The 16,394-nt window shown below is 49.2% G+C and overlaps 1 protein-coding gene across 1 annotated transcript in view; it reads left to right on the forward strand.

The window, feature by feature from the left end:
• Nucleotides 1-8,811: 8,811 nt before the first annotated feature.
• Nucleotides 8,812-16,394, forward strand: part of LOC140104731 (dynein light chain Tctex-type 4-like) — a 32,237-nt gene continuing 24,654 nt past the window's right edge. Inside the window, exon 1 of the mRNA XM_072128386.1 lies at nt 8,812-8,923. The gene's annotated coding sequence lies outside the window, so the exon portion shown is untranslated. The remainder of the gene's footprint in view (nt 8,924-16,394) is intronic.

Genomic DNA, 16,394 nt, shown 5'->3' on the forward strand with positions numbered 1-16,394 from the left:
CATTAGGGTCCGATCCATTACCAGGACAGGTCCATTACCAGGTCGGGTCCATTAGGGTGCGGTCCATTACCAGGTCAGGTCCATTACCATGTCGGGTCCATTACCAGGTCAGGTCCTTTAGTGTCCGGTCCATTACCAGGTCAGGTCCATTACCAGGTCAGGTCCATTAGGGTCCGGTCCATTACCAGGTCAGGTCCATTACCAGGTCAGGTCCATTACCAGGTCAGGTCCATTAGTGTCTGGTCCATTACCAGGTTGGGTCCATTACCAGGTCCGGTCCATTACCAGGTCCGGTCCATTACCAGGTCCGGTCCATTACCAGGTCGGGTCCATTAGGGTTGGGTCCATTACCAGGTCTGATCCATTACCAGGACAGGTCCATTAGTGTCTGGTCCATTACCAGATCCGGTCCATTACCAGGTCAGGTCCATTACCAGGTCAGGTCCATTAGTGTCTGGTCCATTACCAGGTTGGGTCCATTACCAGGTCCGGCTCATTACCAGGTCCGGTCCATTACCAGGTCGGGTCCATTAGGGTTGGGTCCATTACCAGGTCTGATCCATTACCAGGACAGGTCCATTAGTGTCTGGTCCATTACCAGATCCGGTCCATTACCAGGTCAGGTCCATTACCAGGTCAGGTCCATTAGTGTCCGGTCCATTACCAGGTTGGGTCCATTACCAGGTCCGGTCCATTACCAGGTTGGGTCCATTACCAGGTCCGGTCCATTACCAGGTCGGGTCCATTAGGGTTGGGTCCATTACCAGGTCAGGTCCATTACCAGGACAGGTCCATTACCAGGTCAGGTCCATTAGTGTCCGGTCCATTACCAGGTCGGGTCCATTAGGATCCGGTCCATTACCAGGTTGGGTCCATTAGTGTCTGGTCCATTACCAGGACAGGTCCATTAGGGTCAGGTCCATTACCAGGACAGGTCCATTAGGGTCGGGTCCATTACTAGGTCGGGTCCATTAGTGTCCAGTCCATTACCAGGTCGGGTCCATTAGTGTCCGGTCCATTACCAGGTCGGGTCCATTAGTGTCCGGTCCATTACCAGGTCGGGTCCATTAGGGTCGGGTCCATTACCAGGACAGGTCCATTAGGGTCAGGTCCATTACCAGGACAGGTCCATTAGGGTCGGGTCCATTACCAGGTCGGGTCCATTAGTGTCCAGTCCATTACCAGGTCGGGTCCATTAGTGTCCGGTCCATTACCAGGTCGGGTCCATTAGTGTCCAGTCCATTACCAGGTCGGGTCCATTAGTGTCCGGTCCATTACCAGGTCGGGTCCATTAGTGTCCAGTCCATTACCAGGTTGGGTCCATTACCAGGTCCGGTCCATTACCAGGTCGGGTCCATTACCAGGTCAGGTCCATTAGTGTCCGGTCCATTACCAGGTCGGGTCCATTAGGGTCAGGTCCATTACCAGGACAGGTCCATTACCAGGTCAGGTCCATTAGTGTCCGGTCCATTACCAGGTCAGGTCCATTAGTGTCCGGTCCATTACCAGGTCGGGTCCATTAGGGTCAGGTCCATTACCAGGACAGGTCCATTACCAGGTCAGGTCCATTAGTGTCCGGTCCATTACCAGGTCAGGTCCATTAGTGTCCGGTCCATTACCAGGTCGGGTCCATTACCAGGTCGGGTCCATTACCAGGTCCGGTCCATTACCAGGACAGGTCCATTACCAGGTCGGGTCCATTAGTGTCCGGTCCATTACCAGGTCGGGTCCATTAGGGTCGGGTCCATTACCAGGTCGGGTCCATTACCAGGTCGGGTTCATTAGTGTCCGGTCCATTACCAGGTCGGGTCCATTAGTGTCCGGTCCATTACCAAGTCCGGTCCATTAGTGTCTGGTCCATTACCAGGTCGTGTCCATTACCAGGTCGGGTCCATTACCAGGTCCGGTCCATTACCAGGACAGGTCCATTACCAGGTCGGGTCCATTAGTGTCCGGTCCATTACCAGGTCGGGTCCATTAGGGTCGGGTCCATTACCAGGTCGGGTTCATTACCAGGTCGGGTTCATTAGTGTCCGGTCCATTACCAGGTCGGGTCCATTAGTGTCCGGTCCATTACCAGGTCGGGTCCATTAGTGTCCGGTCCATTACCAAGTCGGGTCCATTAGTGTCTGGTCCATTACCAGGTCGGGTCCATTACCAGGTCGGGTCCATTACCAGGTCCGGTCCATTACCAGGACAGGTCCATTACCAGGTCGGGTCCATTAGTGTCCGGTCCATTACCAGGTCGGGTCCATTAGTGTCCGGTCCATTACCAAGTCGGGTCCATTAGTGTCTGGTCCATTACCAGGTCTGGTCCATTACCAGGTCAGGTCCATTACCAAGTCGGGTCCATTAGTGTCTGGTCCATTACCAGGTCAGGTCCATTAGTGTCCGGTCCATTACCAGGTCAGGTCCATTAGTGTCCAGTCCATTACCGGGTCGGGTCCATTACCAGGTCGGGTCCATTAGGGTCGGGTCCATTACCAGGTTGGGTCCATTAGTGTCCGGTCCATTACCAGGTCAGGTCCATTAGGGTCGGGTCCATTACCAGGTCGGGTCCATTAGTGTCCGGTCCATTACCAGGACAGGTCCATTAGGGTCGGGTCCATTAGTGTCCGGTCCATTACCAGGTCAGGTCCATTAGTGTCCGGTCCATTACCGGGTCGGGTCCATTACCAGGTCGGGTCCATTAGGGTCGGGTCCATTACCAGGTCGGGTCCATTAGGGTCGGGTCCATTACCAGGTTGGGTCCATTAGTGTCCGGTCCATTACCAGGTCAGGTCCATTAGGGTCGGGTCCATTACCAGGTCGGGTCCATTAGTGTCCGGTCCATTACCAGGACAGGTCCATTAGGGTCGGGTCCATTAGTGTCCGGTCCATTACCAGGTCGGGTCCATTAGTGTCAGGTCCATTACCAGGTCGGGTCCATTACCAGGTCAGGTCCATTAGGGTCGGGTCCATTACCAGGACAGGTCCATTAGGGTCGGGTCCATTAGTGTCCGGTCCATTACCAGGTCGGGTCCATTAGGGTCGGGTCCATTACCAGGTCGGGTCCATTACCAGGTCGGGTCCATTAGTGTCCGGTCCATTACCAGGACAGGTCCATTAGGGTCGGGTCCATTAGGGTCGGGTCCATTACCAGGACAGGTCCATTAGGGTCGGGTCCATTAGGGTCGGGTCCATTAGGGTCGGGTCCATTAGTGTCCGGTCCATTACCAGGACAGGTCCATTAGTGTCCGGTCCATTACCAGGTCAGGTCCATTAGTGTCCGGTCCATTACCGGGTCGGGTCCATTAGGGTCGGGTCCATTACCAGGTTGGGTCCATTAGTGTCCGGTCCATTACCAGGTCAGGTCCATTAGGGTCGGGTCCATTACCAGGTCGGGTCCATTAGTGTCCGGTCCATTACCAGGACAGGTCCATTAGGGTCGGGTCCATTAGTGTCCGGTCCATTACCAGGTCAGGTCCATTAGTGTCCGGTCCATTACCGGGTCGGGTCCATTACCAGGTCGGGTCCATTAGGGTCGGGTCCATTACCAGGTCGGGTCCATTAGGGTCGGGTCCATTACCAGGTTGGGTCCATTAGTGTCCGGTCCATTACCAGGACAGGTCCATTAGGGTCGGGTCCATTAGTGTCCGGTCCATTACCAGGTCGGGTCCATTAGTGTCAGGTCCATTACCAGGTCGGGTCCATTACCAGGTCAGGTCCATTAGGGTCGGGTCCATTACCAGGACAGGTCCATTAGGGTCGGGTCCATTAGTGTCCGGTCCATTACCAGGTCGGGTCCATTAGGGTCGGGTCCATTACCAGGTCGGGTCCATTAGTGTCCGGTCCATTACCAGGACAGGTCCATTAGGGTCGGGTCCATTACCAGGACAGGTCCATTAGGGTCGGGTCCATTAGGGTCGGGTCCATTAGGGTCGGGTCCATTACCAGGACAGGTCCATTAGGGTCGGGTCCATTAGGGTCGGGTCCATTACCAGGACAGGTCCATTAGGGTCGAGTCCATTACCAGGACAGGTCCATTAGGGTCGGGTCCATTACCAGGTCGGGTCCATTACCAGGTCGGATCCATTAGGGTCGGGTCCATTAGTGTCCGGTCCATTACCAGGTCAGGTCCATTAGTGTCCGGTCCATTACCAGGTCGGGTCCATTAGGGTCGAGTCCATTACCAGGACAGGTCCATTAGGGTCGGGTCCATTAGGGTCGGGTCCATTACCAGGTCAGGTCCATTAGTGTCCGGTCCATTACCAGGTCAGGTCCATTAGTGTCCGGTCCATTACCGGGTCGGGTCCATTAGGGTCGGGTCCATTACCAGGTTGGGTCCATTAGTGTCCGGTCCATTACCAGGTCAGGTCCATTAGGGTCGGGTCCATTACCAGGTCGGGTCCATTAGTGTCCGGTCCATTACCAGGACAGGTCCATTAGGGTCGGGTCCATTAGTGTCCGGTCCATTACCAGGTCAGGTCCATTAGTGTCCGGTCCATTACCGGGTCGGGTCCATTACCAGGTCGGGTCCATTAGGGTCGGGTCCATTACCAGGTCGGGTCCATTAGGGTCGGGTCCATTACCAGGTTGGGTCCATTAGTGTCCGGTCCATTACCAGGTCAGGTCCATTAGGGTCGGGTCCATTACCAGGTCGGGTCCATTAGTGTCCGGTCCATTACCAGGACAGGTCCATTAGGGTCGGGTCCATTAGTGTCCGGTCCATTACCAGGTCGGGTCCATTAGTGTCAGGTCCATTACCAGGTCGGGTCCATTACCAGGTCAGGTCCATTAGGGTCGGGTCCATTACCAGGACAGGTCCATTAGGGTCGGGTCCATTAGTGTCCGGTCCATTACCAGGTCGGGTCCATTAGGGTCGGGTCCATTACCAGGTCGGGTCCATTAGTGTCCGGTCCATTACCAGGACAGGTCCATTAGGGTCGGGTCCATTACCAGGACAGGTCCATTAGGGTCGGGTCCATTAGGGTCGGGTCCATTAGGGTCGGGTCCATTACCAGGACAGGTCCATTAGGGTCGGGTCCATTAGTGTCCGGTCCATTACCAGGACAGGTCCATTAGGGTCGGGTCCATTAGGGTCGGGTCCATTACCAGGACAGGTCCATTAGGGTCGAGTCCATTACCAGGACAGGTCCATTAGGGTCGGGTCCATTACCAGGTCGGGTCCATTACCAGGTCGGGTCCATTAGGGTCGGGTCCATTAGTGTCCGGTCCATTACCAGGTCAGGTCCATTAGTGTCCGGTCCATTACCAGGTCGGGTCCATTAGGGTCGAGTCCATTACCAGGACAGGTCCATTAGGGTCGGGTCCATTAGGGTCGGGTCCATTACCAGGTCGGGTCCATTACCAGGACAGGTCCATTAGGGTCGGGTCCATTAGGGTCGGGTCCATTACCACTACAGGTCCATTAGTGTCGGGTCCATTAGGGTCGGGTCCATTACCAGGTCGGGTCCATTACCAGGTCGGGTCCATTAGGGTCGGGTCCATTAGTGTCCGGTCCATTACCAGGTCAGGTCCATTAGTGTCCGGTCCATTACCAGGTCGGGTCCATTAGGGTCGGGTCCATTAGGGTCCGGTCTGCACTCACATCCTCCCGGGAGCGCGGCCAAGCACTTGAGCTCTCAGCTTCTCTGCTGCGCTGACATTTTCCTTCTTATGAAACAATAATTAGCGATTGTCTTCTTTATACTGCGGCGTCTGGTGACCGGATCCCGGGGGCCACAGCCTCATCCATAACCTGCAGGTAAGTGTTTATGCAGAACGCTGTAACCCTTTGTGTGCCGGATGTTCTACTGCAAATCCTCATCTAATCTAAGGTGTTACAGTATATATATATGTATACAATGCAATGAGCTGCTGGGAAAAGCTGTAACTATTAGCTGCCCCTCTTTATTGCCCCTGGGCTGGTGGCAGCAGTGATGTCCCCCATACTCTGCGCACAGCGAGAGGGACACCCGTCCCTTATATCTATCTATAGGAAACCACCATGGATAAGGGATGTGAGAAAGACAACTTACTGATATCTGCAGCAGGGAACGAGGGCTCTGCTCACAAGAGCTTACAATCTATGAAGAGAGCAGGGCACTGGCTGACCCATAAGCCTTTGGTACCTTCTCTCCTTGTTGAACACCCCAAGAGATGAATTCTAATAGGCCCTGTCGCTCTTCTCTGTAAAGGAGTCGCCTGTATCGCCAGTTCTGCAGCTCACAGACCGATAATCTGAAAACTGAGATTCTTATCTTTAATATGACACCGACCTCATGCTTCTAGGTGCTATAGAACTAAAGATGGAGTCACACTCCCCATGCATCCTCTAACTTTGACTCATCTTAGGCAAATATGACTCTTCTCTGCTCATTTTCACATGACAGTAAGTGAGTGTCCAGTCTCTATGACATCACTGCTGCTGCTGCTGTGTAGTAGTTATTGTATGTCGCACGTTATACATAGTACAATATTAGTGATGTATAGTGCTGCCCCCTGCTGACGAAACATATAACTGCAGATAGCTGATTACTGATGGAAGGCTGCACGTTGCTGCACACATTGGGGCTTATTTACTAAGGGTCCCGCGGCCGCACTTTCGTCAGCTTTTAGAAATTTTCGGGATTTGCACCGCTGTGACTGGTATTTAGAAGGGGATTGTGTGACTCTTAGTGATCAGGACATGATCGTCGGACGATGCACAGCAGGGAAAGCGCAAGATCCCTCCATGTGCTGAGGTCTGTGGCTCCAGGATGCAGGGATCCCTCCATGTGCTGAGGTCTGTGGCCCCAGGATGCAGGGATCCCTTGGTGTGCTGAGGTCTGTGGCCCCAGGATGCAGGGATCCCTCCATGTGCTGAGGTCTGTGGCCCCAGGATGCAGGGATCCCTCCATGTGCTGAGGTCTGTGGCCCCAGGATGCAGGGATCCCTCCATGTGCTGAGGTCTGTGGCCCCAGGATGCAGGGATCCCTCAGTGTGCTGAGGTCTGTGGTCCCAGGATGCAGGGATCCCTCCGTGTGCTGAGGTCTGTGGCCCCAGGATGCAGGGATCCCTTGGTGTGCTGAGGTCTGTGGCCCCAGGATGCAGGGATCCCTCCATGTGCTGAGGTCTGTGGCCCCAGGATGCAGGGATCCCTCCATGTGCTGAGGTCTGTGGCCCCAGGATGCAGGGATCCCTCCATGTGCTGAGGTCTGTGGCCCCAGGATGCAGGGATCCCTCGGTGTGCTGAGGTCTGTGGCCCCAGGATGCAAGGATCCCTCCATGAGCTGAGGTCTGTGGCCCCAGGATGCAGGGATCCCTTGGTGTGCTGAGGTCTGTGGCCCCAGGATGCAGGGATCCCTCCATGTGCTGAGGTCTGTGGCCCCAGGATGCAGGGATCCCTCCGTGTGCTGAGGTCTGTGGCCCCAGGATGCAGGGATCCCTCAGTGTGCTGAGGTCTGTGGTCCCAGGATGCAGGGATCCCTCCGTGTGCTGAGGTCTGTGGCCCCAGGATGCAGGGATCCCTTGGTGTGCTGAGGTCTGTGGCCCCAGGATGCAGGGATCCCTCCATGTGCTGAGGTCTGTGGCCCCAGGATGCAGGGATCCCTCCATGTGCTGAGGTCTGTGGCCCCAGGATGCAGGGATCCCTCCATGTGCTGAGGTCTGTGGCCCCAGGATGCAGGGATCCCTCCGTGTGCTGAGGTCTGTGGCCCCAGGATGCAAGGATCCCTCCATGAGCTGAGGTCTGTGGCCCCAGGATGCAGGGATCCCTTGGTGTGCTGAGGTCTGTGGCCCCAGGATGCAGGGATCCCTCCATGTGCTGAGGTCTGTGGCCCCAGGATGCAGGGATCCCTTGGTGTGCTGAGGTCTGTGGCCCCAGGATGCAGGGATCCCTCCATGAGCTGAGGTCTGTGGCCCCAGGATGCAGGGATCCCTTGGTGTGCTGAGGTCTGTGGCCCCAGGATGCAGGGATCCCTCCATGTGCTGAGGTCTGTGGCCCCAGGATGCAGGGATCCCTCCGTGTGTTGAGGTCTGTGGCCCCAGGATGCAGGGATCCCTCCGTGTGCTGAGGTCTGTGGTCCCAGGATGCAGGGATCCCTTGGTGTGCTGAGGTCTGTGGTCCCAGGATGCAGGGATCCCTTGGTGTGCTGAGGTCTGTGGCCCCAGGATGCAAGGATCTCTCCATGTGCTGAGGTCTGTGGCCCCAGGATGCAGGGATCCCTTGGTGTGCTGAGGTCTGTGGCCCCAGGATGCAGGGATCCCTCCATGTGCTGAGGTCTGTGGCCCCAGGATGCAGGGATCCCTCCGTGTGCTGAGGTCTGTGGCCCCAGGATGCAGGGATCCCTCCATGTGCTGAGGTCTGTGGCCCCAGGATGCAGGGATCCCTCCATGTGCTGGGGTCATTGGCACCAGGATGCAGGGATCCCTCCATGTGATGAGGTCTGTGGCCCTAGGATGCAGGGATCCCACCGTGTGCTGAGGTCTGTGGCCCCAGGATGCAGGGATCCCTCCGTGTGATGAGGTCTGTGGCCCCAGGATGCAGGGATCCCACCGTGTGCTGAGGTCTGTGGCCCCAGGATGCAGGGATCCCTCCATGTGCTGAGGTCTGTGGCCCCAGGATGCAGGGATCCCTCCATGTGCTGAGTTCGTTGGCCCCAGGATGCAGGGATCCCTCCATGTGCTGAGGTCTGTGGCCCCAGGATGCAGGGATCCCTCCATGTGCTGAGTTCGTTGGCCCCAGGATGCATGGATCCCTCCATGTGCTGAGGTCCTGCGCGTCCACGCCTCGCTGTCACGTTGTTATGTTTGCAGATCCTGCAGCTGAATGAAGTCGTCAAAATAAGATGTAATTGATAGCGAGTCAGAGCGTTGGAAACCTGAGTGTAAACAGAGCCGAGTCGTATCCAGCGCCTCTCCCTGCAGGGAGCACTGAGGGGCTCATCTACACCACAGCCGGGTAACCTCTATATACTATGTACAAGGGGGTCACCTGTATATATGGATCCATGTGCTGTATCCTCTATATGTGCTGTGTATCCTCTATATGTGCTGTGTGTCCTCTATATGTGGTATATACTCTATATGTGCTGTGTATCCTCTATATGTGCTGTATCCTCTATATGTGGTGTATCCTCTATATGTGCTGTGTATCTTCTATATGTGCTGTATCCTCTATATGTGGTGTATCCTCTATATGTGCTGTGTATCCTCTATATGTGCTGTGTGTCCTCTATATGTGCTGTGTATCTTCTATATGTGCTGTATCCTCTATATGTGCTGTGTATCCTCTATATGTGCTGTGTGTCCTCTATATGTGCTGTGTATCTTCTATATGTGCTGTATCCTCTATATGTGGTGTATCCTCTATATGTGCTGTGTATCCTCTATATGTGCTGTATCCTCTATATGTGCTGTATCCTCTATATGTGCTGTGTATCTTCTATATGTGCTGTATCCTCTATATGTGGTGTATCCTCTATATGTGCTGTGTATCCTCTATATGTGCTGTGTCCTCTATATGCGGAGTATCTTCTATAAATGCTGTGTCCTCTATATGTGCTATGTGTCCTCTATATGCGGAGTATCTTCTATATGTGGTGTATCTTCTATATGTGCTGTGAATCTTCTATATGTGCTGTGTCCTCTATATGTGCTGTGTCCTCTATATGTGCTGTATCCTCTATATGTGGTGTATCTTCTATATGTGCTGTGTATCTTCTATATGTGCTGTATCCTCTATATGTGCTGTGTATCCTCTATATGTGGTGTATCTTCTATATGTGTTGTGTATCTTCTATATGTGCTGTGTATCTTCTATATGTGCTGTGTATCCTCTATATGTGCTGTGTATCATCTATATGTGCTGTATCATCTATATGTGTGGTGTATCTTCTATATGTGCTGTGTATCTTCTATATGTGCTGTGTATCCTCTATATGTGCTGTATCCTCTAAATGTGGTGTATCCACTATATGTGCTGTGTATCTTCTATATGTGCTGTATCCTCTATATGTGCTGTGTCCTCTATATCTGTGGTGTCCTCTATATGTGCTGTGTATCTTCTATATGTGCTGTATCCTCTATATGTGCTGTGTCCTCTATATCTGTGGTGTCCTCTATATGTGCTGTGTATCCTCTATATGTGGTGTGTCCTCTATATGTGCTGTATCCTCTATATGTGCTGTATCCTCTAAATGTGGTGTATCCTCTATATGTGCTGTGTATCCACTATATGTGCTGTGTATCTTCTATATGTGCTGTATCCTCTATATGTGCTGTGTCCTCTATATCTGTGGTGTCCTCTATATGTGCTGTGTATCTTCTATATGTGCTGTGTGTCCTCTATATGTGGTGTATCCTCTATATGTGGTGTATCCACTATATGTGCTGTGTATCTTCTATATGTGCTGTATCCTCTATATGTGCTGTGTCCTCTATATCTGTGGTGTCCTCTATATGTGCTGTGTATCTTCTATATGTGCTGTGTGTCGTCTATATGTGGTGTGTCCTCTATATGTGGTATATCCTCTATATGTGGTGTATCCTCTATATGTGCTGTGTGTCCTCTATATGTGCTGTGTCCTCTATATGTGCTGTGTATATTCTATATGTGCTGTGTCCTCTATATGTGCTGTATCCTCTATATGTGCTGTGTCCTCTATATGTGGTGTATCCTCTATATGTGCTGTATCCTCTATATGTGCTGTATCCTCTATATGTGCTGTGTCCTCTATATGTGGTGTATCCTCTATATGTGCTGTATCCTCTATATGTGCTGTATCCTCTATATGTTCTGTGTATCCTCTGTATGTGCTGTATCCTCTATATGTGCTGAGTCCTCTATATGTGCTGTGTATCCTCTGTATGTGCTGTGTGTCCTCTATATGTGCTGTATCCTCTATATGTGCCGTGACCTCTATATGTGCTGTGTATCCTCTATATGTGCCGTGTCCTCTATATGTGCTGTGTATCCTCTATATGTGCTGTGTGTACTCTATATGTGCTGTGTATCCTCTATATGTGCTGTGTCCTCTATATATGGTGTATCCTCTATATGTGCTGTGTGTCCTCTATATGTGGTGTGTCCTCTATATGTGCTGTGTATCCTCTATATGTGCTCTGTCCTCTATATGTGCTGCGTATCATCTATATGTGCTGTGTGTACTCTATATGTGCTGTGTATCCTCTATATGTGCTGTATCCTCTATATGTTATGTGTATCCTCTATATGTGCTGTGTCCTCTATATGTGCTGTGTCCTCTATATGTGCTGTGTATCCTCTATATGTGCTGTGTGTCCTCTATATGTGCTGTGTATCCTCTATATGTGCTGTGTATCCTCTATATGTGCTGTGTATCCTCTATATGTGCTGTGTCCTCTATATGTGGTGTGTCCTCTATATGTGCTGTGTATCCTCTATATGTGCTGTGTATCCTCTATATGTGGTGTGTCCTCTATATGTGCGGTGTCCTCTATATGTGCTGTGTATCATCTATATGTGCTGTGTGTACTCTATATGTGCTGTGTATCCTCTATATGTGCTGTGTATCCTCTATATGTGCTGTGTATCATCTATATGTGCTGTGTGTCCTCTATATGTGCTGTGTATCCTCTATATGTGCTGTGTATCATCTATATGTGCTGTGTCCTCTATATGTGGTGTGTCCTCTATATGTGCTGTGTATCCTCTATATGTGCTGTGTATCCTCTATATGTGCTGTGTATCCTCTATATGTGGTGTGTCCTCTATATGTGCTGTGTGTCCTCTATATGTGCGGTGTCCTCTATATGTGCTGTGTATCATCTATATGTGCTGTGTGTACTCTATATGTGCTGTGTATCCTCTATATGTGCTGTGTATCCTCTATATGTGCTGTGTATCATCTATATGTGCTGTGTGTCCTCTATATGTGCTGTGTATCCTCTATATGTGCTGTGTATCATCTATATGTGCTGTGTGTCCTCTATATGTGCTGTGTATCCTCTATATGTGCTGTGTATCATCTATATGTGCTGTGTGTACACTATATGTGCTGTGTATCCTCTATATGTGCTGTGTGTCCTCTATATGTGCTGTGTATCCTCTATATGTGCTGTGTATCCTCTGTATGTGCTGTGTATCCTCTGTATGTGCTGTATCCTCTATATGTGCTGTGTATCCTCTATATGTGCTGTGTCCTCTATATGTGCTGTGTATCCTCTATATGTGCTGTGTCCTCTATATGTGCTGTGTATCCTCTATATGTGCTGTGTCCTCTATATGTGCTGTCTATCCTCTATATGTGCTGTGTGTCCTCTATATGTGCTGTGTGTCCTCTATATGTGCTGTGTATCCTCTATATGTGCTGTGTGTCCTCTATATGTGCTGTGTATATTCTATATGTGCTGTGTGTCCTCTATATGTGCTGTGTGTCCTCTATATGTGCTGTATCCTCTATATGTGCTTTGTATCCTCTATATGTGCTGTGTCCTCTATATGTGCTGTGAATCCTCTATATGTGGTGTATGCTCTATATGCGCTGTGTGTCCTCTATATGTGCTGTCTCCTCTATATGTGCTGTGTATATTCTATATGTGCTGTGTATCCTCTATATGTGCTGTGTCCTCTAAATTTGCTGTGTATCCTCTATATGTGCTGTGTCCTCTATATGTGGTGTATCCTCTATATGTGCTGTGTATCCTCTATATGTGCTGTATCCTCTATATGTGCTGTGTATCCTCTATATGTGCTGTGTCCTCTATATGCGCTGTGTGTCCTCTATATGTGCTGTGTATATTCTATATGTGCTGTGTCCTCTATATGCGCTGTGTGTCCTCTATATGTGCTGTGTATACTCTATATGTGCTGTGTGTCCTCTATATGTGCTGTGTGTCCTCTATATGTGCTGTGTGTCCTCTATATGTGCTGTGTCCTCTATATGTGCTGTGTCCTCTATATGTGCTGTGTATCCTCTATATGTGCTGTGTGTCCTCTATATGTGCTGTGTATCCTCTATATGTGCTGTGTCTTCTATATGTGCTGTATCCTCTATATGTGCTGTGTGTCCTCTATATGTGCTGTGTGTCCTCTATATGTGCTGTGTGTACTCTATATGTGCTGTGTATCCTCTATATGTGCTGTGTATCCTCTATATGTGCTGTGTATCCTCTATATGTGCTGTGCATCCTCTATACGTGCTGTGTATCCTCTATATGTGCTGTGTATCCTCTATATGTGCTGTATCCTCTATATGTGCTGTGTGTCCTCTATATGTGCTGTATCCTCTATATGTGCTGTATCCTCTATATGTGCTGTGTCCTCTATATGTGCTGTGTATCCTCTATATGTGCTGTATCCTCTATATGTGCTGTGTCCTCTATATGTGCTGTGTGTCCTCTATATGTGCTGTGTCCTCTATATGTGGTGTATCCTCTATATGTGGTGTATCCTCTATATGTTCTGTGTATCCTCTGTATGTGCTGTATCCTCTATATGTGCTGTATCCTCTATATGTGCCGCGTCCTCTATATGTGCTGTGTGTCCTCTATATGTGCTGTGTATCCTCTATATGTTCTGTGTATCCTCTATATGTTCTGTGTGTCCTCTATATGTGCTGTGTATCCTCTATATGTTCTGTGTGTCCTCTATATGTGGTGTATCCTCTATATGTGCTGTATCCTCTATATGTGCTGTATCCTCTATAGGTGGTGTATCCTCTATATGTGCGGTGTCCTCTATATGTGCTGTGTATCCTCTATATGTGCTGTATCCTCTATATGTGCTGTGTATCCTCTATATGTTCTGTGTATCCTCTATATGTTCTGTGTTTCCTCTATATGTGCTGTGTATCCTCTATATGTGCTGTGTATCCTCTATATGTTCTGTGTGTCCTCTATATGTGCTGTGTATCCTCTATATGTGCTGTGTATCCTCTATATGTTCTGTGTGTCCTCTATATGTGCTGTGTGTCCTCTATATGTGCTGTGTATCCTCTATATGTTCTGTGTGTCCTCTATATGTGCTGTGTATCCTCTATATGTGCTGTGTGTCCTCTATATGTGCTGTGTCCTCTATATGTGCTCTATCCTCTATATGTGCTGTGTATCCTCTATATGTGCTGTATCCTCTATATGTGCTGTGTCCTCTATATGTGCTGTGTATCCTCTATATGTTCTGTGTATCCTCTATATGTGCTGTGTCCTCTATATGTGGTATATACTCTATATGTGCTGTGTATCCTTTATATGTGCTGTGTCTTCTATATGTGCTGTGTATCCTCTATATGTGCTGTGTGTCCTCTGTATGTGCTGTGTATCCTCTATATGTGCTGTATCCTCTATATGTGCTGTGTCCTCTATATGTGCTGTGTATCCTCTATATGTTCTGTGTATCCTCTATATGTGCTGTGTCCTCTATATGTGCTGTGTCCTCTATATGTGGTATATACTCTATATGTGCTGTGTATCCTCTATATGTGCGGTGTATCCTCTATATGTGCTGTGTATCCTCTATATGTTCTGTTTATCCTCTATATGTTCTGTGTATCCTCTATATGTGCTGTGTCCTCTATATGTGCTGTGTCCTCTATATGTGGTATATACTCTATATGTGCTGTGTATCCTCTATATGTGCTGTGTGTCCTCTATATGTGCTGTATCCTCTATATGTGCTGTGTCCTCTATATGTGGTGTATCCTCTATATGTTCTGTGTATCCTCTGTATGTGCTGTATCCTCTATATGTGCTGTGTATCCTCTATATGTTCTGTGTGTCCTCTATATGTGCTGTGTCCTCTATATGTGCGGTGTCCTCTATATGTGCTGTGTATCCTCTATATGTGCTGTGTCCTCTATATGTGCTGTGTGTCCTCTATATGTGCGGTGTATCCTCTATATGTGCTGTATCCTCTATATGTGCTGTGTATCCTCTATATGTGCTGTGTGTCCTCTATATGTGCTGTATCCTCTATATGTGCGGTGTCCTCTATATGTTCTGTGTTTCCTCTATATGTGCTGTCCTCTATATGTGCTGTGTCTCCTCTATATGTGCTGTGTGTCCTCTATATGTGCGGTGTCCTCTATATGTGCTGTGTATCCTCTATATGTGCTGTGTATCCTCTATATGTGCTGTGTATCCTCTATATGTGCTGTGTATCCTCTATATGTTCTGTGTGTCCTCTATATGTGCTGTATCCTCTATATGTGCTGTATCCTCTATATGTGCTGTGTATCCTCTATATGTTCTGTGTGTCCTCTATATGTGCTGTGTATCCTCTATATGTGCTGTATCCTCTATATGTGCTGTGTATCCTCTATATGTGCGGTGTCCTTTATATGTGCTGTGTCCTCTATATGTGCTGTATCCTCTATATGTGCTGTATCCTCTATATGTGCTGTGTATCCTCTATATGTGCTGTGTGTCCTCTATATGTGCTGTATCCTCTATATGTGGTGTGTCTTCTATATGTGCTGTGTATCCTTTATATGTGCTGTGTGTCCTCTGTATGTGCTGTGTATCCTCTATATGTGCTGTGTGTCCTCTGTATGTGCTGTGTATCCTCTATATGTGCTGTGTATCCTCTATATGTGCTGTGTATCCTCTATATGTGCTGTGTGTCCTCTGTATGTGCTGTGTGTCCTCTATATGTGCTGTGTATCCTCTATATGTGCTGTGTATCCTCTATATGTGCTGTGTATCCTCTATATGTGCTGTGTATCCTCTATATGTGCTGTGTGTCCTCTATATGTGCTGTGTATCCTCTATATGTGCTGTGTATCCTCTATATGTGCTGTGTATCCTCTATATGTGCTGTGTGTCCTCTGTATGTGCTGTGTATCCTCTATATGTGCTGTGTGTCCTCTATATGTGCTGTGTGTCCTCTATATGTGCTGTGTATCCTCTATATGTGCTGTGTATCCTCTATATGTGCTGTGTATCCTCTATATGTGCTGTATCCTCTGTATGTGCTGTGTATCCTCTATATGTGCTGTGTATCCTCTATATGTGCTGTGTGTCCTCTGTATGTGCTGTGTATCCTCTATATGTGCTGTGTATCCTCTATATGTGCTGTGTGTCCTCTGTATGTGCTGTGTGTCCTCTATATGTGCTGTGTATCCTCTATATGTGCTGTGTGTCCTCTATATGTGCTGTGTATCCTCTATATGTGCTGTGTATCCTCTATATGTGCTGTGTGTCCTCTATATGTGCTGTGTGTCCTCTATATGTGCTATGTGTCCTCTATATGTGCTGTGTATCCTCTATATGTGCTGTGTATCCTCTGTATGTGCTGTGTGTCCTCTGTATGTGCTGTGTATCCTCTATATGTGCTGTGTGTCCTCTATATGTGCTGTGTGTCCTCTATATGTGCTGTGTATCCACTATATGTGCTGTGTATCCTCTATATGTGCTGTGTGTCCTCTGTATGTGCTGTGTATCCTCTATATGTGCTG

Source organism: Engystomops pustulosus, chromosome 10 (genome assembly GCF_040894005.1).
Source record: "Engystomops pustulosus chromosome 10, aEngPut4.maternal, whole genome shotgun sequence".
Taxonomy (NCBI): Eukaryota; Metazoa; Chordata; class Amphibia; order Anura; family Leptodactylidae; genus Engystomops; species Engystomops pustulosus.